Source organism: Myxine glutinosa, chromosome 3 (genome assembly GCF_964187855.1).
Source record: "Myxine glutinosa chromosome 3, kmMyxGlut1.1, whole genome shotgun sequence".
Lineage (NCBI taxonomy): Eukaryota > Metazoa > Chordata > Myxini > Myxiniformes > Myxinidae > Myxine > Myxine glutinosa.
In genome coordinates, this window is record NC_136263.1 from 145848177 (window position 1) to 145872613 (window position 24437).

Consider the following 24437-nt stretch of genomic DNA (forward strand, 5'->3'; position numbering starts at 1 on the left):
CTCCATGGGGAATAAAATATGTTAATGATGACGTCATCAGTCACGTGGTCGGCCGCCATCTTGGAAAAACGGCAAAACTTTGCACCACGAAATCTCCAAAAGTGCTGAACAGAAAAAATTGAGACATGGCTCATTGTAAAGAACTCTCCATGTGGAATAAAATTTGTTAATGATGACGTCATATGTCACGTGGTTCGGCCGCCATCTTGGAAAAACCGAAAAATTTTGCACCTCCATATCTCTGAAAGTGCTGAATAGAAAAAATTGAGACATGGCTCATTGAAAAGAACTCTCCATGGGGAATAAAATAAGTTAATGATGACGTCATCTATCACGTGTTTCGGCCGCCATATTTGTCCTAAATGGCCGACAAAAAAGTACATTCCGGCAAGTCCTCGGTCTCTGACCGATTTTTCATCTGTCTGTTTGTCTGTTTGTCTGTTTGTCTGTTTGCAGCACTGCGTCTACACCGTTGCACGTATAATCGCCAAACTTTGCACACATATTGGTCTTGCCCTGGAATAGACTGTGCCCAATTGATGACGTCATCGGTGACGTGGTTCGGCCGCCATCTTGGAAAAACCGACAAACTTTGCACCACTATATCTCCAAAAGTGCTGAACAGAAAAAATTGAGACATGGCTCATTGTAAAGAACTCTCCATGGGGAATAAAATATGTTAATGATGACGTCATCAGTCACGTGGTCGGCCGCCATCTTGGAAAAACGGCAAAACTTTGCACCACGAAATCTCCAAAAGTGCTGAACAGAAAAAATTGAGACATGGCTCATTGTAAAGAACTCTCCATGGGGAATAAAATATGTTAATGATGATGTCATATGTCACGTGGTCGGCCGCCATCTTGGAAAAACGGCAAAACTTTGCACCACTATATCTCCAAAAGTGCTGAACAGAAGAAATTGAGACATGGCTCATTGTAAAGAACTCTCCATGGGGAATAAAATATGTTAATGATGACGTCATCAGTCACGTGGTCGGCCACCATCTTGGAAAAACGGCAAAACTTTGCACCACGAAATCTCCAAAAGTGCTGAACAGAAAACATTGAGACATGGCTCATTGTAAAGAACTCTCCATGGGGAATAAAATATGTTAATGATGATGTCATATGTCACGTGGTCGGCCGCCATCTTGGAAAAACGGCAAAACTTTGCACCACTATATCTCCAAAAGTGCTGAATAGAAAAAATTGAGACATGGCTCATTGTAAAGAACTCTCCATGGGGAATAAAATGTGTTAATGATGACGTCATCAGTCACGTGGTCGGCCGCCATCTTGGAAAAACGGCAAAACTTTGCACCTCCATATCTCTGAAAGTACTGAACAGAAGAAATTGAGACATGGCTCATTGTAAAGAACTCTCCATGGGGAATAAAATATGTTAATGATGACGTCATCAGTCACGTGGTCGGCCGCCATCTTGGAAAAACGGCAAAACTTTGCACCACGAAATCTCCAAAAGTGCTGAACAGAAAACATTGAGACATGGCTCATTGTAAAGAACTCTCCATGGGGAATAAAATATGTAAATGATGACGTCATCAGTCACGTGGTTCGGTCGCCATCTTGGAAAAACGGCAAAACGTTGCGCCACTATATCTCCAAAAGTGCTGAACAGAAAAAATTGAGACATGGCTCATTGTAAAGAACTCTCCATGGGGAATAAAATATGTTAATGATGACGTCATATGTCACGTGGTCGGCCGCCATCTTGGAAAAACGGCAAAACTTTGCACCACTATATCTCCAAAAGTGCTGAACAGAAAAAATTGAGACATGGCTCATTGTAAAGAACTCTCCATGGGGAATAAAATATGTTAATGATGACGTCATCAGTCACGTGGTCGGCCGCCATCTTGGAAAAACGGCAAAACTTTGCACCACGAAATCTCCAAAAGTGCTGAACAGAAAAAATTGAGACATGGCTCATTGTAAAGAACTCTCCATGGGGAATAAAATTTGTAAATGATGACGTCATATGTCACGTGGTTCGGCCGCCATCTTGGAAAAACCGAAAAATTTTGCACCTCCATATCTGTGAAAGTGCTGAATAGAAAAAATTGAGACATGGCTCATTGAAAAGAACTCTCCATGGGGAATAAAATAAGTTAATGATGACGTCATCTATCACGTGTTTCGGCCGCCATCTTGGAAAAACGGCAAAACGTTGCGCCACTATATCTCCAAAAGTGCTGAACAGAAAAAATTGAGACATGGCTCATTGGAAAGAACTCTCCAGGGGGAATAAAATATGTTAATGATGACGTCATCGGTCACGTGGTGCGGCCGCCATCTTGGAAAAACGGGAAAAAAAATCACCTCCATATCTCCGAAAGTGCTGAATAGAAAAAATTGAGACATGGCTCATTGGAAAGAACTCTCCAGGGGGAATAAAATATGTTAATGATGACGTCATCGGTCACGTGGTTCGGCCGCCATATTTGTCCTAAATGGCCGATAAAAAAGTAAATTCCGGCAAGTCCTCGGTCTCTGACCGATTTTTCATCTGTTTGTCTGTCTGTTTGTCTGTTTGTCTGTTTGTCTGTTTGCAGCACTGCGTCTACACCGTTGCACGTAGAATCGCCAAACTTTGCACACATATTGGTCTTGCCCTGGAATAGACTGTGCCCAATTGATGACGTCATCGGTGACGTGGTTCGGCCGCCATCTTGGAAAAACCGAAAAACTTTGCACCACTATATCTCCAAAAGTGCTGAACAGAAAAAATTGAGACATGGCTCATTGTAAAGAACTCTCCATGGGGAATAAAATATGTTAATGATGACGTCATCAGTCACGTGGTCGGCCGCCATCTTGGAAAAACGGCAAAACTTTGCACCACGAAATCTCCAAAAGTGCTGAACAGAAAAAATTGAGACATGGCTCATTGTAAAGAACTCTCCATGGGGAATAAAATATGTTAATGATGATGTCATATGTCACGTGGTCGGCCGCCATCTTGGAAAAACGGCAAAACTTTGCACCACTATATCTCCAAAAGTGCTGAACAGAAGAAATTGAGACATGGCTCATTGTAAAGAACTCTCCATGGGGAATAAAATATGTTAATGATGACGTCATCAGTCACGTGGTCGGCCGCCATCTTGGAAAAACGGCAAAACTTTGCACCACGAAATCTCCAAAAGTGCTGAACAGAAAACATTGAGACATGGCTCATTGTAAAGAACTCTCCATGGGGAATAAAATATGTTAATGATGATGTCATATGTCACGTGGTCGGCCGCCATCTTGGAAAAACGGCAAAACTTTGCACCACTATATCTCCAAAAGTGCTGAATAGAAAAAATTGAGACATGGCTCATTGTAAAGAACTCTCCATGGGGAATAAAATTTGTTAATGATGACGTCATATGTCACGTGGTTCGGCCGCCATCTTGGAAAAACCGAAAAAATTTGTGCCGCTATATCTCCGAAAGTACTGAACAGAAAAAATTGAGACATGGCTCATTGTAAAGAACTCTCCATGGGGAATAAAATATGTTAATGATGACGTCATCAGTCACATGGTCGGCCGCCATCTTGGAAAAACGGCAAAACTCTGCACCACAATATCTCCAAAAGTGCTGAACAGAAAAAATTGAGACATGGCTCATTGAAAAGAAATCTCCATGGGGAATAAAATATGTTAATGATGACGTCATATGTCACGTGGTCGGCCGCCATCTTGGAAAACGGCAAAACTTTGCACCACTATATCCCCAAAAGTGCTGAACAGAAAAAATTGAGACATGGCTCATTGTAAAGAACTCTCCATGGGGAATAAAATATGTAAATGATGACGTCATAGGTCACGTGGTTCGGCCGCCATCTTGGAAAAACCGAAAAACTTAACACCTCCATATCTCCAAAAGTGCAGAATAGAAAATAAATTGAGACATGGCTCATTGTAAAGAACTCTCCATGGGGAATAAAATATGTTAATGATGACGTCATCGGTCACGTGGTTCGGCCGCCATATTTGTCCTAAATGGCCGATAAAAAAGTACATTCCGGCAAGTCCTCGGTCTCTGACCGATTTTTCATCTCTCTGTTTGTCTGTTTGTCTGTTTGTCTGTCTGTCTGTTTGCAGCACTGCGTCTACACCGTTGCACGTAGAATCGCCAAACTTTGCACACATATTGGTCTTGCCCTGGAATAGACTGTGCCCAATTGATGACGTCATCGGTGACGTGGTTCGGCCGCCATCTTGGAAAAACCGAAAAACGTTGCGCCACTATATCTCCAAAAGTGCTGAACAGAAAAAATTGAGACTTGGCTCATTGTAAAGAACTCTCCATGGGGAATAAAATATGTTAATGATGACGTCATATGTCACGTGGTCGGCCGCCATCTTGGAAAAACGGCAAAAATTTTCACCACTATATCTCCAAAAGTACTGAACAGAAAAAATTGAGACATGGCTCATTGTAAAGAACTCTCCATGCGGAATAAAATATCTTAATGATGACGTCATCAGTCACGTGGTCGGCCGCCATCTTGGAAAAACGGCAAAACTTTGCACCAATATATCTCCAAAAGTGCTGAACAGAAAAAATTGAGGCATGGCTCATTGTAAAGAACTCTCCATGGGGAACAAAATATGTTAATGATGACGTCATCAGTCACGTGGTTCGGCCGCCATCTTGGAAAAACGGGCAAACCTTGCACCACTATATCTCCGAAAGTACTGAACAGAAAAAATTGAGACATGGCTCATTGTAAAGACCTCTCCATGGGGAAGAAAACATGTTAATGATGACGTCATCAGTCACGTGGTCGGCCGCCATCTTGGAAAAACGGCAAAACTTAACACCTCCATATCTCCAAAAGTGCAGAATAGAAAATAAATTGAGACATGGCTCATTGTAAAGAACTCTCCATGGGGAATAAAATATGTTAATGATGACGTCATCGGTCACGTGGTTCGGCCGCCATATTTGTCCTAAATGGCCGATAAAAAAGTACATTCCGGCAAGTCCTCGGTCTCTGACCGATTTTTCATCTGTTTGTCTGTCTGTTTGCAGCACTGCGTCTACACCGTTGCACGGAGAATCGCCAAACTTTGCACACATATTGGTCTTGCCCTGGAATAGACTGTGCCCAAATGATGACGTCATTGGTCACGTGGTTCGGCCGCCATCTTGGAAAAACCGAAAATTTTTGCACCTCGATATCTCAAAGTGCTGACAGAAAAAATTGACACATGGCTCATTGTAAAGAACTCTCCATGGGGAATAAAATATGATAATGATGACGTCATCAGTCACGTGGTTCGGCCGCCATCTTGGAAAAACCGAAAATTTTTGCGCCTCCATATCTCCGAAAGTCCTGAACAGAAAAAATTGAGACATGGCTCATTGTAAAGAACTCTCCATGGGGAATAAAATATGTTAATGATGACGTCATCAGTCACGTGGTTCGGCCGCCATCTTGGGAAAACCGAAAAACTTTGCACCACTATATCTCCAAAAGTGCTGAACAGAAAAAATGGAGACATGGCTCATTGTGAAGAACTCTCCATGTGGAATAAAATATGTTAATGATGACGTCATCAGTCACGTGGTTCGGCCGCCATCTTGGAAAAACCGAAAAACTTTGCACATCCATATCTCTGAATGTACTAAATAGAAAAAATTGAGACATGGCTCATTGCAAAGAACTCTCCATGGAGAATACAATATGTTAATGATGACGTCATCGGTCACGTGATTCGGCCGCCATCTTGGAAAATCCGAAAAACTATGCACCTCCATATCTCCGAAAGTGCTGAATAGAAAAAATTGAGACATGGCCCATTGTAAAGAACTCTCCATGGGGAATAAAATATGTTAATGATGATGTCATCGGTCACGTGGTTCGGCCGCCATCTTGGAAAAACCGAAAAACTCTGCACCTCCACATCTCCAAAAGTCCTGAATAGAAAAAATTGAGGTATGGCTCATTGTAAACAACTCTCCACGTGGAATAAAATATGTTAATGATGACATCATCGGTCACGTGGTTCGGCCGCCATATTTGTCCTAAATGGCCGATAAAAAAGTACATTCCGGCAAGTCCTCGGTCTCTGACCGATTTTTCATTTGTCTGTTTGTCTGTTTGTCTGTTTGTCTGTCTGTCTGTCTGTTTGCAGCACTGCGTCTACACCGTTGCACGTAGAATCGCCAAACTTTGCACACATATTGGTCTTGCCCTGGAATAGACTGTGCCCAATTGATGACGTCATCGGTGACGTGGTTCGGCCGCCATCTTGGAAAAACCGAAAAACTTTGCACCTCTATATCTCCGAAAGTACTGTAGAGAAAAAATTGAGACATGGCTCATTGTAAAGAACTCTCCATGGGGAATAAAATATGTTAATGATGACGTCATCAGTCACGTGGTCGGCCGCCATCTTGGAAAAACAGCAAAACTTTGCACCACTATATCTCCAAAAGTGCTGAACAGAAAAAATTGAGACATGGCTCATTGTAAAGAACTCTCCATGGGGAATAAAATATGTTAATGATGACGTCATCAGTCACGTGGTCGGCCGCCATCTTGGAAAAACCGAAAAACCTAGCACCTCCATATCTCCGAAAGTGCTGAATAGAAAAAATTGTGACATGGCTCATTGTAAAGAACTCTATGGGAAATAAAATATGTTAATGATGACGTCATCGGTGACGTGGTTCGGCCGCCATATTTGTCCTAAATGGCCGATAAAGTAAATTCCGGCAAGTTCTCGGTCTCTGACCGATTTTTCATCTGTTTGTCTGTCTGTTTGCAGCACTACGTCTACACCGTTGCACGTAGAATCACCAACCTTTGCACACGTATTTGTCTTGCCCTGGAATAGACTGTGCCCAATTTTTAACTCTCTCGACCCAAGGCCTCCATTATGACGTCATAATTCGATAATTCGACAAGTACAAAACTTCACCCGATCAAGATGAAATTTCTTGAACAACATGACGGCATAATCTGATGGAGAAAAAAAATAATAACGACGTCATTGGTCACGTGGTTCGGCCGCCATATTTGTCCTAAATGACCGATAAAAAAGTAAATTCTGGCAAGTCCTCGGTCTCTGACCGATTTTTCATCTGTTTGTCTGTCTGTCTGTTTGCAGCACTGCGTCTACACCGTTGCACGTAGAATCGCCAAACTTTGCACACATATTGGTCTTGCCCTGGAATAGACTGTGCCCAATTGATGACGTCATCGGTGACGTGGTTCGGCCGCCATCTTGGAAAAACCGAAAAACTTTGCACCTCTATATCTCCGAAAGTACTGAACAGAAAAAATTGAGACATGGCTCATTGTAAAGAACTCTCCATGGGGAAAACAATGTTGATGATGACGTCATATGTCACGTGGTCGGCCGCCATCTTGGAAAAACGGCAAAACTTTGCACCACTATATCTCCAAAAGTGCAGAACAGAAAAAATTGAGACATGGCTCATTGTAAAGAACTCTCCATGGGGAATAAAATATGTTAATGATGACGTCATCAGTCACGTGGTCGGCCGCCATCTTGGAAAAACGGCAAAACTTTGTACCACGAAAGCTCCAAAAGTGCTGAACAGAAAAAATTGAGACATGGCTCATTGTAAAGAACTCTCCATGGGGAATAAAATATGTTAATGATGATGTCATATGTCACGTGGTCGGCCGCCATCTTGGAAAAACCGAAAAACTTTGCACCTCCATATCTCCGAAAGTGCTCAATAGAAAAAATTGAGACATGGCCCATTGTAAAGAACTCTCCATGGGGAATGAAATATGTTAATGATGATGTCATCAGTCACGTGGTTCGGCCGCCATCTTGGAAAAACCGAAAAACCTCGCACCTCCATATCTCCGAAAGTGCTGAATAGAAAAAATTGAGAAATGGCTCATTGTAAAGAACTCTCCATGTGGAATAAAATATGTTAATGATGACGTCATCTGTCACGTGGTTCGCCCGCCATCTTGGAAAAACCGAAAAACTTTGCAATTCCACATCTCCAAAAGTCCTGAATAGAAAAAATTGAGACATGGCTCATCTATCTATAATTCCAGCAATCTCTGTGTGTCTGTGTGTCTGTGTGTCTGTGTGTCTGTGTGTCTGTGTGTCTGTGACCGCTGTTTCTCGACAACCACGGGTCCGATATACTTGAAACTTGCCAGGTATATTGCTGGGGACCCGAGGATGTGCCTTTTTAAGGTTTTAAATTAATCGGAGAAGTACTTACCGAGCTATGTCCAAAAAACGCTTCAACCAATCAGAGAGCAGCGAGCTATCACGTGTGCCGAACGTGGCGATCAGACTCTGCCTCGGACGGCACATTTGACAGCGTATTCATTTATTTCACGTTGGAAAACTATGTTGCCGTTAAACTATGTTTTAAAACGAATTCAAACTGCGATTAAATTAAAACGATTCATCGTAACTGCGATTTGCGAACTTCCGGACAGTGAAGACTTCACTTCCGGCAGCCAATCACAGAACGCTTTGTTGCGTAGGCGTGGCCGATGTGAGACGAGCGGAGCTGAGCGCGTTACGAGCTGACCGCCATTACGGTTCGTAATTCGTTTTCTTATGCGCATTATTTTTCCCAATTCAGTCAGAGCGAAGGGCGGAAGCGAAGAGCGTTGTTTTTTTTGTTTACGGGCGTACGGGCGTACGGGCGGGGTAGAGCATACGGGTAGCGTTTTTTTTTTTTTTTGGCAAGGAACGGGCACCCACGTACGGGCAATGCCCTAGTCTATCTATAATTCCAGTAATCTCTGTGTGTCTGTGTGTGTGTGTGTGTGTGTGTGTGTGTTTGTCTGTGACCGCTGTTTCTCGACAACCACGGGTCCGATATACTTGAAACTTGCCAGGTATATTGCTGGGGACCCGAGGATGTGCCTTTTCAAGGTTTGAAATTAATCGGACAAGTGGTTCCCAAGGTATGGTCACCGTACTCGCAAGCCGTTCGCTTTGGCTTTGCGAATGGACCAAACCATTCCATGTAAATAGAGGGGGGGGGTTCTACCGTACTCGCAAGCCGTTCGCTTTGGCTTTGCGAATGGACCAAACCATTTCATGTAAATAGAGGGGGGGGGGGGTTCTGTGGTCGTTACTGCCACGTGGTTTCAAAGTTTTTTTTTGTTGTTGTTGTTTGCACGCATGTTTTTTTGCACCCACGTACGGGCACGCCCTAGTTGTAAACAACTCTCCATGGGGAATAAAATATGTTAATGATGACATCATCGGTCACGTGGTTCGGCCGCCATATTTGTCCTAAATGGCCAATAAAAAAGTACATTCTGGCAAGTCCTCGGTCTCTGACCGATTTTTCATTTGTCTGTCTGTCTGTTTGTCTGTCTGTCTGTTTGCAGCACTGCGTCTACACCGTTGCACGTGGAATCGCCAAACTTTGCACACATATTGTTCTTGCCCTGGAATAGACTGTGCCCAATTGATGACGTCATCGGTGACGTGGTTCGGCCGCCATCTTGGAAAAACCGAAAAACTTTGCACCTCTATATCTCCGAAAGTACTGAACAGAAAAAATTGAGACATGGCTCATTGTAAAGAACTCTCCATGGGGAATAAAATATGTAAATGATGACGTCATCAGTCACGTGGTTCGGTCGCCATCTTGGAAAAACGGCAAAACGTTGCGCCACTATATCTCCAAAAGTGCTGAACAGAAAAAATTGAGACATGGCTCATTGTAAAGAACTCTCCATGGGGAATAAAATATGTTAATGATGACGTCATCTGTCACGTGGTTCTGCCGCCATCTTGGAAAATCCGAAAAACTTTGCACCTCCATATCTCCGAAAGTGCTGAATAGAAAAAATTGAGACATGGCTCATTGGAAAGAACTCTCCATGGGGAATAAAATATGTTAATGATGACGTCATCGGTCACGTGGTTCGGCCGCCATCTTGGAAAAACTTTGCACCTCAATATCTCCGAAAGTGCTGAACAGAAAAAATTGAGACATGGCTCATTGTGAAGAACTCTCCATGGGGAATAAAATATGTTAATGATGACGTCATCGGTCACGTGGTTCAGCCACCATATTTGTCCTAAATGGCCGATAAAAAAGTAAATTCCGGCAAGTCCTCGGTCTCTGACCGATTTTTCATCTGTCTGTTTGTCTGTTTGCAGCACTGCGTCTACACCGTTGCACGGAGAATCGCCAAACTTTGCACACATAATGGTCTTGCCCTGGAATAGACTGTGCCCAATTGATGACGTCATCGGTGACGTGGTTCGGCCGCCATCTTGGAAAAACCGAAAAACTTTGCACTTCTATATCTCCGAAAGTACTGAACAGAAAAAATTGAGACATGGCTCATTGTAAAGAACTCTCCATGGGGAATAAAATATGTTAATGATGACGTCATCAGTCTCGTGGTCGGCCGCCATCTTGGAAAAACAGCAAAACTTTGCACCACTATATCTCCAAAAGTGCTGAACAGAAAAAATTGAGACGTGGCTCATTGTAAAGAACTCTCCATGGGGAATAAAATATGTTAATGATGATGTCATATGTCACGTGGTCGGCCGCCATCTTGGAAAAACGGCAAAACTTTGCACCACTATATTTCCAAAAGTGCTGAACAGAAAAAATTGAGACATGGCTCATTGTAAAGAACTCTCCATGGGGAATAAAATATGTTAATTATGACGTCATCGGTCACGTGGTTCAGCCGCCATATTTGTCCTAAATGACCGATAAAAAAGTACATTCCGGCAAGTCCTCGGTCTCTGACCGATTTTTCATTACTTGCCGGAAAAATTTTCCGGCAAGTATGTTGATCTGTTCGTTTGTTACTTGCCGGAAAAGATTCCGGCAAGTATGTTGATCTGTTCGTTTGTCTGTCTGTCTGTCTGTTTGTCTGTTTGTCTGTCTGTCTGTTTGCAGCACTGCGTCTACACCGTTGCACGGAAAATCGCCAAACTTTGCACACATATTCGTCTTGCCCTGGAATAGACTGTGCCCAATTTATGACGTCATCGGTCACGTGTTTCGGCGGCCATCTTGGAAAAACCGAAATAATTTGCACCTCCATATCTCTGAAAGTACTGAATAGAAAAAATTGAGACATGGCTCATTGTAAAGAACTCTCCATGGGGAATAAAATATGTGATTGATGACGTCATCAGTCACGTGGTCGGCCGCCATCTTGGAAAAACCGAAAAACTCTGCACCTCCACATCTCCAAAAGTCCTGAATAGAAAAAATTGAGGTATGGCTCATTGTAAAGAACTTTCCATGGGGAATAAAATATGTTAATGATGATGTCATCGGTCACGTGGTTCGGCCGCCATATTTGTCCTAAATGGCCGATAAAAAAGTACATTCCGGCAAGTCCTCGGTCTCTGACCGATTTTTCATCTGTCTGTCTGTTTGTCTGTTTGTCTGTCTGTTTGCAGCACTGCGTCTACACCGTTGCACGGAGAATCGCCAAACTTTGCACACATATTGGTCTTGCCCTGGAATAGACTGTGCCCAAATGATGACGTCATTGGTCACGTGGTTCGGCCGCCATCTTGGAAAAACCGAAAATTTTTGCACCTCGATATCTCAAAGTGCTGACAGAAAAAATTGACACATGGCTCATTGTAAAGAACTCTCCATGGGGAATAAAATATGATAATGATGACGTCATCAGTCACGTGGTTCGGCCGCCATCTTGGAAAAACCGAAAATTTTTGCGCCTCCATATCTCCGAAAGTCCTGAACAGAAAAAATTGAGACATGGCTCATTGTAAAGAACTCTCCATGGGGAATAAAATATGTTAATGATGACGTCATCAGTCACGTGGTTCGGCCGCCATCTTGGGAAAACCGAAAAACTTTGCACCACTATATCTCCAAAAGTGCTGAACAGAAAAAATGGAGACATGGCTCATTGTGAAGAACTCTCCATGTGGAATAAAATATGTTAATGATGACGTCATCAGTCACGTGGTTCGGCCGCCATCTTGGAAAAACCGAAAAACTTTGCACATCCATATCTCTGAATGTACTAAATAGAAAAAATTGAGACATGGCTCATTGCAAAGAACTCTCCATGGAGAATACAATATGTTAATGATGACGTCATCGGTCACGTGATTCGGCCGCCATCTTGGAAAATCCGAAAAACTATGCACCTCCATATCTCCGAAAGTGCTGAATAGAAAAAATTGAGACATGGCCCATTGTAAAGAACTCTCCATGGGGAATAAAATATGTTAATGATGATGTCATCGGTCACGTGGTTCGGCCGCCATCTTGGAAAAACCGAAAAACTCTGCACCTCCACATCTCCAAAAGTCCTGAATAGAAAAAATTGAGGTATGGCTCATTGTAAACAACTCTCCACGTGGAATAAAATATGTTAATGATGACATCATCGGTCACGTGGTTCGGCCGCCATATTTGTCCTAAATGGCCGATAAAAAAGTACATTCCGGCAAGTCCTCGGTCTCTGACCGATTTTTCATCTGTCTGTCTGTCTGTCTGTTTGTCTGTCTGTCTGTTTGCAGCATTGCGTCTACACCGTTGCACGTAGAATCGCCAAACTTTGCACAAATATTGGTCTTGCCCTGGAATAGACTGTGCCCAATTGATGACGTCATCGGTGACGTGGTTTGGCTGCCATCTTGGAAAAACCGAAAAACTTTGCACCTCTACATCTCCAACAGTCCTGAATAGAAAAAATTGAGGTATGGCTCATTGTAAAGAACTCTCCATGGGGAATAAAATATGTAAATGATGACGTCATCAGTCACGTGGTTCGGTCGCCATCTTGGAAAAACGGCAAAACATTGCGCCACTATATCTCCAAAAGTGCTGAACAGATAAAATTGAGACATGGCTCATTGTAAAGAACTCTCCATGGGGAATAAAATATGTTGATGATGACGTCATATGTCACGTGGTCGGCCGCCATCTTGGAAAAACGGCAAAACTTTGCACCACTATATCTCCAAAAGTGGTGAACAGAAATAATTGAGACATGGCTCATTGTAAAGAACTCTCCATGGGGAATAAAATATGTTAGTGATGACGTCATCAGTCACGTGGTCGGCCGCCATCTTGGAAAAACGGCAAAACTTTGCACCACTAAATCTCCAAAAGTGCTGAACAGAAAAAATTGAGACATGGCTCATTGTAAAGAACTCTCCATGGGGAATAAAATATGTTAATGATGATGTCATATGTCACGTGGTCGGCCACCATCTTGGAAAAACGGCAAAACTTTGCACCACTATATCTCCAAAAGTGCTGAACAGAAAAAATTGAGACATGGCTCATTGTAAAGAACTCTCCATGGGGAATGAAATTTGTTAATGATGACGTCATATGTCACGTGGTTCGGCCGCCATCTTGGAAAAACCGAAAAATTTTGCACCTCCATATCTCTGAATGTGCTGAATATAAAAAATTGAGACATGGCTCATTGTAAAGAACTCTCCATGGGGAATAAAATGTTAATGATGACGTCATCAGTCACGTGGTTCGGCCGCCATCTTGGAAAAACCGAAAAACTTTGCACCTCTATATCTCCGAAAGTACTGAATAGAAAAAATTGACACATGGCTCGTTGTAAAGAACTCTCCATGGGGAATAAAATATGTTAATGATGACGTCATCGGTCACGTGGTTCGACCACCATATTTGTCCTCAATGGCCAATAAAAAAGTACATTCCGGCAAGTCCTCGGTCTCTGACCGATTTTTCATTACTTGCCGGAAAAAAATTTCCGGCAAGTATGTTGATCTGTTCGTTTGTCTGTCTGTCTGTCTGTTTGTCTGTTTGTCTGTCTGTCTGTTTGCAGCACTGCGTCTACACCGTTGCACGTAGAATCGCCAAACTTTGCACACATATTGGTCTTGCCCTGGAATAGACTGTGCCCAATTGATGACGTCATCGGTGACGTGGTTCGGCCGCCATCTTGGAAAAACCGAAAAACTTTGCACCTCTATATCTCCGAAAGTACTGAACAGAAAAAATTGAGACATGGCTCGTTGTAAAGAACTCTCCATGGGGAATAAAATACGTAAATGATGACGTCATCAGTCACGTGGTTCTGGCGCCATCTTGGAAAAACCGAAAAACGTTGCGCCACTATATCTCCAAAAGTGCTGAACAGAAAAAATTGAGACTTGGCTCATTGTAAAGAACTCTCCATGGGGAATAAAATATGTTAATGATGACGTCATATGTCACGTGGTCGGCCGCCATCTTGGAAAAACGGCAAAAATTTTCACCACTATAACTCCAAAAGTGCTGAACAGAAAAAATTGAGACATGGCTCATTGTAAAGAACTCTCCATGGGGAATAAAATATGTTAATGATGACGTCATCAGTCACGTGGTCGGCCGCCATCTTGGAAAAACGGCAAAACTTTGCACCACGAAATCTCCAAAAGTGCTGAACAGAAAAAATTGAGACATGGCTCATTGTAAAGAACTCTCCATGGGTAATAAAATTTGTTAATGATGATGTCATATGTCACGTGGTTCGGCCGCCATCTTGGAAAAACCGAAAAATTTTGCACCTCCATATCTCTGCAAGTGCTGAATAGAATAAATTGAGACATGGCTCATTGTAAAGAACTCTCCATGGGGAATAAAATATGTTAAAGATGACATCATAGGTCACGTGGTTCGGCCGCCATCTTGGAAAAACCGAAAATTTTTGCACCTCCATATCTCCAAAAGTGCTGAATAGAAAAAGTTGAGACATGGCTCATTGTAAAGAACTCTCCATGGGGAATAAAATATGTTAATGATGACGTCATCGGTCACGTGGTCCGGCCGCCATCTTGGAAAAACCGAAAAACTTTGCACCTCCAGTGCTGAATAGAAAAAATGAGACATGGCTCATTGGAAAGAACTCTCCATGGGGAATAAAATATGTTAATAATGACGTCATCGGTCACGTGGTTCGGCCGCCATCTTGGAAAAACCAAAAAACTTAGCACCTCGATATATATCTCCGGAAGTGCTGAATAGAAAAAATTGAGCCGTGGCTCATTGTAAAGAACTCTCCATGGGGAATAAAATATGTTAATGATGACGTCATCGGTCACATGGTTCGGCCGCCATATTTGTCCTAAATGGCCGACAAAAAAGTAAATTCCGGCAAGTCCTCGGTCTCTGACCGATTTTTCATTTGTCTGTTTGTCTGTTTGTCTGTTTGTCTGTCTGTCTGTTTGCAGCACTGCGTCTACACCGTTGCACGTAGAATCGCCAAACTTTGCACACATATTGGGCTTGCCCTGGAATAGACTGTGCCCAATTGATGACGTCATCGGTGACGTGGTTCGGCCGCCATCTTGGAAAAACCGAAAAACTTTGCACCTCTATATCTCCGAAAGTACTGAACAGAAAAAATTGAGACATGGCTCATTGTAAAGAACTCTCCATGGGGAAAACAATGTTGATGATGACGTCATATGTCACGTGGTCGGCCGCCATCTTGGAAAAACGGCAAAACTTTGCACCACTATATCTCCAAAAGTGCAGAACAGAAAAAATTGAGACATGGCTCATTGTAAAGAACTCTCCATGGGGAATAAAATATGTTAATGATGACGTCATCAGTCACGTGGTCGGCCGCCATCTTGGAAAAACGGCAAAACTTTGTACCACGAAAGCTCCAAAAGTGCTGAACAGAAAAAATTGAGACATGGCTCATTGTAAAGAACTCTCCATGGGGAATAAAATATGTTAATGATGATGTCATATGTCACGTGGTCGGCCGCCATCTTGGAAAAACCGAAAAACTTTGCACCTCCATATCTCCGAAAGTGCTCAATAGAAAAAATTGAGACATGGCCCATTGTAAAGAACTCTCCATGGGGAATGAAATATGTTAATGATGATGTCATCAGTCACGTGGTTCGGCCGCCATCTTGGAAAAACCGAAAAACCTCGCACCTCCATATCTCCGAAAGTGCTGAATAGAAAAAATTGAGAAATGGCTCATTGTAAAGAACTCTCCATGTGGAATAAAATATGTTAATGATGACGTCATCTGTCACGTGGTTCGCCCGCCATCTTGGAAAAACCGAAAAACTTTGCAATTCCACATCTCCAAAAGTCCTGAATAGAAAAAATTGAGACATGGCTCATCTATCTATAATTCCAGCAATCTCTGTGTGTCTGTGTGTCTGTGTGTCTGTGTGTCTGTGTGTCTGTGTGTCTGTGTGTCTGTGACCGCTGTTTCTCGACAACCACGGGTCCGATATACTTGAAACTTGCCAGGTATATTGCTGGGGACCCGAGGATGTGCCTTTTCAAGGTTTTAAATTAATCGGAGAAGTACTTACCGAGCTATGTCCAAAAAACGCTTCAACCAATCAGAGAGCAGCGAGCTATCACGTGTGCCGAACGTGGCGATCAGACTCTGCCTCGGACGGCACATTTGACAGCGTATTCATTTATTTCACGTTGGAAAACTATGTTGCCGTTAAACTATGTTTTAAAACGAATTCAAACTGCGATTAAATTAAAACGATTCATCGTAACTGCGATTTGCGAACTTCCGGACAGTGAAGACTTCACTTCCGGCAGCCAATCACAGAACGCTTTGTTGCGTAGGCGTGGCCGATGTGAGACGAGCGGAGCTGAGCGCGTTACGAGCTGACCGCCATTACGGTTCGTAATTCGTTTTCTTATGCGCATTATTTTTCCCAATTCAGTCAGAGCGAAGGGCGGAAGCGAAGAGCGTTGTTTTTTTTGTTTACGGGCGTACGGGCGTACGGGCGGGGTAGAGCATACGGGTAGCGTTTTTTTTTTTTTTTGGCAAGGAACGGGCACCCACGTACGGGCAATGCCCTAGTCTATCTATAATTCCAGTAATCTCTGTGTGTCTGTGTGTGTGTGTGTGTGTGTGTGTGTGTGTGTGTTTGTCTGTGACCGCTGTTTCTCGACAACCACGGGTCCGATATACTTGAAACTTGCCAGGTATATTGCTGGGGACCCGAGGATGTGCCTTTTCAAGGTTTGAAATTAATCGGACAAGTGGTTCCCAAGGTATGGTCACCGTACTCGCAAGCCGTTCGCTTTGGCTTTGCGAATGGACCAAACCATTCCATGTAAATAGAGGGGGGGGGGGTTCTACCGTACTCGCAAGCCGTTCGCTTTGGCTTTGCGAATGGACCAAACCATTTCATGTAAATAGAGGGGGGGGGGGGTTCTGTGGTCGTTACTGCCACGTGGTTTCAAAGTTTTTTTTTGTTGTTGTTGTTTGCACGCATGTTTTTTTGCACCCACGTACGGGCACGCCCTAGTTGTAAACAACTCTCCATGGGGAATAAAATATGTTAATGATGACATCATCGGTCACGTGGTTCGGCCGCCATATTTGTCCTAAATGGCCAATAAAAAAGTACATTCTGGCAAGTCCTCGGTCTCTGACCGATTTTTCATTACTTGCCGGAAAAATTTTTCCGGCAAGTATGTTGATCTGTTCGTTTGTCTGTCTGTTTGTCTGTCTGTCTGTCTGTCTGTCTGTCTGTCTGTCTGTTTGCAGCACTGCGTCTACACCGTTGCACGGCGAATCGCCAAACTTTGCACACATATTGGTCTTGCCCTGGAATAGACTGTGCCCAATTGATGACGTCATCGGTGACGTGGTTCGGCCGCCATCTTGGAAAAACTGAAAAACCTTGCACCTCTATATCTCCGAAAGTACTGAACAGAAAAAATTGAGACATGGCTCATTGTAAAGAACTCTCCATGGGGAATAAAATATGTAAATGATGACGTCATCAGTCACGTGGTTCGGTCGCCATCTTGGAAAAACGGCAAAACGTTGCGCCACTATATCTCCAAAAGTGCTGAACAGAAAAAATTGAGACATGGCTCATTGTAAAGAACTCTCCATGGGGAATAAAATATGTTAATGATGACGTCATATGTCACGTGGTCGGCCGCCATCTTGGAAAAACGGCAAAACTTTGCACCACTATATCTCCAAAAGTGCTGAACAGAAAAAATTGAGACATGGCTCATTGTAAAGAACTCTCCATGGGGAATAAAATATGTTAATGATGACGTCATCAGTCGCGTGGTCGGCCGCCATCTTGGAAAAACCGAAAAACCTAGCACCTCCATATCTCCGAAAGTGCTGAACAGAAAAAATTGAGACATGGCTCATTGTAAATATCTCTCCATGGGGAATAAAATATGTTACTGATGACGTCATCAGTCACGTGGTTCGGCCGCCATCTTGGAAAAACCGAAAAACTTTGCACCTCCACATCTCCAAAAGTCCTGAATAAAACAAATTGAGACATGGCTCATTGTAAAGAACTCTCCACGGGGAATAAAATATGTTAACGATGACCTCATCGGTCACGTGGTTCGGCCGCCATATTTGTCCTAAATGGCCGATAAAAAAGTACATTCCGGCAAGTCCTCGGTCTCTGACCGATTTTTCATTACTTGCCGGAAAAGATTCCGGCAAGTATGTTGATCTGTTCGTTTGTTACTTGCCGGAAAAAATTCCGGCAAGTATGTTGATCTGTTCGTTTGTTACTTGCCGGAAAAAATTTCCGGCAAGTATGTTGATCTGTTCGTTTGTTACTTGCCGGAAAAATTTTCCGGCAAGTATGTTGATCTGTTCGTTTGTTTGTCTGTCTGTTTGTCTGTCTGTCTGTCTGTTTGTCTGTCTGTCTGTCTGTTTGCAGCACTGCGTCTACACCGTTGCACGTAGAATCGCCAAACTTTGCACACATATTGGTCTTGCCCTGGAATAGACTGTGCCCAATTGATGACGTCATCGGTGACGTGGTTCGGCCGCCATCTTGGAAAAACCGAAAAACTTTGCACCTCTATATCTCCGAAAGTACTGAACAGAAAAAATTGAGACATGGCTCATTGTAAAGAACTCTCCATGGGGAATAAAATATGTAAATGATGACGTCATCAGTCACGTGGTTCGGTCGCCATCTTGGAAAAACGGCAAAACGTTGCGCCACTATATCTCCAAAAGTGCTGAACAGAAAAAATTGAGACATGGCTCATTGTAAAGAACTCTCCATGGGGAATAAAATATGTTAATGATGACGTCATATGTCACGTGGTCGGCCGCCATCTTGGAAAAACGGCAAAACTTTGCACCGCTATATCTCCAAAAGTGCTGAACAGAAAAAATTGAGACATGGCTCATTGTAAAGAACTCTCCATGGGTAATAAAATTTAATGATGATGTCATATGTCACGTGGTTCGGCCGCCATCTTGGAAAAACCGAAAAATTTTGCACCTCCATATCTCTGAATGTGCTGAATAGAAAAAATTGGGACATGGCTCATTGTAAAGAACTCTCCATGGGGAATAAAATATGGTAATGATGACGTCATCAGTCACGTGGTTCGGCCGCCATATTTGTCCTAAATGGCCGATAAAAAAGTACATTCCGGCAAGTCCTCGGTCTCTGACCGATTTTTCATTTGTCTGTTTGTCTGTTTGTCTGTTTGTCTGTCTGTCTGTCTGTCTGTTTGCAGCACTGCGTCTACACCGTTGCACGTAGAATCGCCAAACTTTGCACACATATTGGTCTTGCCCTGGAATAGACAGTGCCCAATTGATGACGTCATCGGTGACGTGGTTCGGCCGCCATCTTGGAAAAACCGAAAAACTTTGTACCTCTATATCTCCGAAAGTACTGAACAGAAAATATTGAGACATGGCTCATTGTAAAGAACTCTCCATGGGGAATAAAATATGTTAATGATGACGTCATATGTCACGTGGTCGGCCGCCATCTTGGAAAAACGGCAAAACTTTGCACCACTATATCTCCAAAAGTGCTGAACAGAAAAAATTGAGACATGGCTCATTGTAAAGAACTCTCCATGGGGAATAAAATATGTTAATGATGACGTCATCAGTCACGTGGTCGGCCGCCATCTTGGAAAAACGGCAAAACTTTGTACCACGAAAGCTCCAAAAGTGCTGAACAGAAAAAATTGAGACATGGCTCATTGTAAAGAACTCTCCATGGGGAATAAAATATGTTAATGATGATGTCATATGTCACGTGGTAGGCCGCCATCTTGGAAAAACCGAAAAACGTTGCACCTCCATATCTCCGAAAGTGCTCAATAGAAAAAATTGAGACATGGCCCATTGTAAAGAACTCTCCATGGGGAATGAAATATGTTAATGATGATGTCATCTGTCACGTGGTTCGCCCGCCATCTTGGAAAAACCGAAAAACTTTGCAATTCCACATCTCCAAAAGTCCTGAATAGAAAAAATTGAGACATAGCTCATTGTAAACAACTCTCCACGGGGAATAAAATATGTTAATGATGACATCATCGGTCACGTGGTTCGGCCGCCATATTTGTCCTAAATGGCCAATAAAAAAGTACATTCCGGCAAGTCCTCGGTCTCTGACCGATTTTTCATCTGTCTGTCTGTTTGTCTGTTTGTCTGTCTGTTTGCAGCACTGCGTCTACACCGTTGCACGGAGAATCGCCAAACTTTGCACACATATTGGTCTTGCCCTGGAATAGACTGTGCCCAAATGATGACGTCATTGGTCACGTGGTTCGGCCGCCATCTTGGAAAAACCGAAAATTTTTGCACCTCGATATCTCAAAGTGCTGACAGAAAAAATTGACACATGGCTCATTGTAAAGAACTCTCCATGGGGAATAAAATATGATAATGATGACGTCATCAGTCACGTGGTTCGGCCGCCATCTTGGAAAAACCGAAAATTTTTGCGCCTCCATATCTCCGAAAGTCCTGAACAGAAAAAATTGAGACATGGCTCATTGTAAAGAACTCTCCATGGGGAATAAAATATGTTAATGATGACGTCATCAGTCACGTGGTTCGGCCGCCATCTTGGGAAAACCGAAAAACTTTGCACCACTATATCTCCAAAAGTGCTGAACAGAAAAAATGGAGACATGGCTCATTGTGAAGAACTCTCCATGTGGAATAAAATATGTTAATGATGACGTCATCAGTCACGTGGTTCGGCCGCCATCTTGGAAAAACCGAAAAACTTTGCACATCCATATCTCTGAATGTACTAAATAGAAAAAATTGAGACATGGCTCATTGCAAAGAACTCTCCATGGAGAATACAATATGTTAATGATGACGTCATCGGTCACGTGATTCGGCCGCCATCTTGGAAAATCCGAAAAACTATGCACCTCCATATCTCCGAAAGTGCTGAATAGAAAAAATTGAGACATGGCCCATTGTAAAGAACTCTCCATGGGGAATAAAATATGTTAATGATGATGTCATCGGTCACGTGGTTCGGCCGCCATCTTGGAAAAACCGAAAAACTCTGCACCTCCACATCTCCAAAAGTCCTGAATAGAAAAAATTGAGGTATGGCTCATTGTAAACAACTCTCCACGTGGAATAAAATATGTTAATGATGACATCATCGGTCACGTGGTTCGGCCGCCATATTTGTCCTAAATGGCCGATAAAAAAGTACATTCCGGCAAGTCCTCGGTCTCTGACCGATTTTTCATCTGTCTGTCTGTCTGTCTGTCTGTTTGTCTGTCTGTCTGTTTGCAGCACTGCGTCTACACCGTTGCACGTAGAATCGCCAAACTTTGCACAAATATTGGTCTTGCCCTGGAATAGACTGTGCCCAATTGATGACGTCATCGGTGACGTGGTTTGGCCGCCATCTTGGAAAAACCGAAAAACTTTGCACCTCTATATCTCCGAAAGTACTGAACAGAAAAAATTGAGACATGGCTCATTGTAAAGAACTCTCCATGGGGAATAAAATATGTAAATGATGACGTCATCAGTCACGTGGTTCGGTCGCCATCTTGGAAAAACGGCAAAACGTTGCGCCACTATATCTCCAAAAGTGCTGAACAGAAAAAATTGAGACCTGGCTCATTGTAAAGAACTCTCCATGGGGAATAAAATATGTTAATGATGACGTCATATGTCACGTGGTCGGCCGCCATCTTGGAAAAACCGAAAAACTTTGCACCACTATATCTCCAAAAGTGCTGAACAGAAAAAATTGAGACATGGCTCATTGTAAAGAACTCTCCATGGGGAATAAAATATGTTAATGATGACGTCATCAGTCACGTGGTCGGCCGCCATCTTGGAAAAACGGCAAAACTTTGCACCACGAAATCTCCAAAAGTCCTGAACAGAAAAAATTGAGACATGGCTCATTGTAAAGAACTCTCCATGGGGAATAAAATATGTTAATGATGATGTCATATGTCACGTGGTCGGCCGCCATCTTGGAAAAACGGGAAAACTTTTCACCACTATATCTCCAAAAGTGCAGAATGGAAAAAATTGAGACGTGGCTCATTGTAAAGAACTCTCCATGGGGAATAAAATATGTTAATGATGACGTCATCTATCACGTGGTTCGGCCGCCATATTTGTTCTAAATGGCCGATAAAAAAGTACATTCCGGCAAGTCCTCGGTCTCTGACCGATTTTTCATCTGTCTGTTTGTCTGTTTGTCTGTCTGTCTGTTTGTTTGCAGCACTGCATCTACACCGTTGCACGGAGAATCGCCAAACTTTGCACACATATTGGTCTTGCCCTGGAATAGACTGTGCCCAAATGATGACGTCATCGGTGACGTGGTTCGGCCGCCATCTTGGAAAAACCGAAAAACTTTGCACCTCTATATCTCCGAAAGTACTGTACAGAAAAAATTGACACATGGCTCATTGTAAAGAACTCTCCATGGGGAATAAAATATGTAAATGATGACGTCATCAGTCACGTGGTTCGGGCGCCATCTTGGAAAAACGGCAAAACGTTGCGCCACTATATCTCCAAAAGTGCTGAACAGAAAAAATTGAGACATGGCTCATTATAAAGAACTCTCCATGGGGAATAAAATATGTTAATGATGACGTCATATGTCACGTGGTCGGCCGCCATCTTGGAAAAACGGCAAAAATTTGCACCACTATATCTCCAAAAGTGCTGAACAGAAAAAATTGAGACATGGCTCATTGTAAAGAACTCTCCATGGGGAATAAAATATGTTAATGATGACGTCATCAGTCACGTGGTCGGCCGCCATCTTGGAAAAACCGAAAAACTTAGCACCTCCATATCTCCGAAAGTGCTGAATAGAAAAAATTGAGACATTGCTCATTGTAAAGAACTCTCCATGGGGAACAAAATATGTTAATGATGATGTCATCGGTCACGTGGTTCGGCCGCCATCTTGGAAAAACCGAAAAACTCTGCACCTCCACATCTCCAACAGTCCTGAATAGAAAAAATTGAGGTATGGCTCATTGTAAAGAACTCTCCATGGGGAATAAAATATGTAAATGATGACGTCATCAGTCACGTGGTTCGGTCGCCATCTTGGAAAAACGGCAAAACATTGCGCCACTATATCTCCAAAAGTGCTGAACAGATAAAATTGAGACATGGCTCATTGTAAAGAACTCTCCATGGGGAATAAAATATGTTGATGATGACGTCATATGTCACGTGGTCGGCCGCCATCTTGGAAAAACGGCAAAACTTTGCACCACTATATCTCCAAAAGTGGTGAACAGAAATAATTGAGACATGGCTCATTGTAAAGAACTCTCCATGGGGAATAAAATATGTTAGTGATGACGTCATCAGTCACGTGGTCGGCCGCCATCTTGGAAAAACGGCAAAACTTTGCACCACTAAATCTCCAAAAGTGCTGAACAGAAAAAATTGAGACATGGCTCATTGTAAAGAACTCTCCATGGGGAATAAAATATGTTAATGATGATGTCATATGTCACGTGGTCGGCCACCATCTTGGAAAAACGGCAAAACTTTGCACCACTATATCTCCAAAAGTGCTGAACAGAAAAAATTGAGACATGGCTCATTGTAAAGAACTCTCCATGGGGAATAAAATTTGTTAATGATGACGTCATATGTCACGTGGTTCGGCCGCCATCTTGGAAAAACCGAAAAATTTTGCACCTCCATATCTCTGAATGTGCTGAATATAAAAAATTGAGACATGGCTCATTGTAAAGAACTCTCCATGGGGAATAAAATGTTAATGATGACGTCATCAGTCACGTGGTTCGGCCGCCATCTTGGAAAAACCGAAAAACTTTGCACCTCTATATCTCCGAAAGTACTGAATAGAAAAAATTGACACATGGCTCGTTGTAAAGAACTCTCCATGGGGAATAAAATATGTTAATGATGACGTCATCGGTCACGTGGTTCGACCACCATATTTGTCCTCAATGGCCAATAAAAAAGTACATTCCGGCAAGTCCTCGGTCTCTGACCGATTTTTCATTTGTCTGTTTGTCTGTTTGTCTGTTTGTCTGTCTGTCTGTTTGCAGCACTGCGTCTACACCGTTGCACGTAGAATCGCCAAACTTTGCACACATATTGGTCTTGCCCTGGAATAGACAGTGCCCAATTGATGACGTCATCGGTGACGTGGTTCGGCCG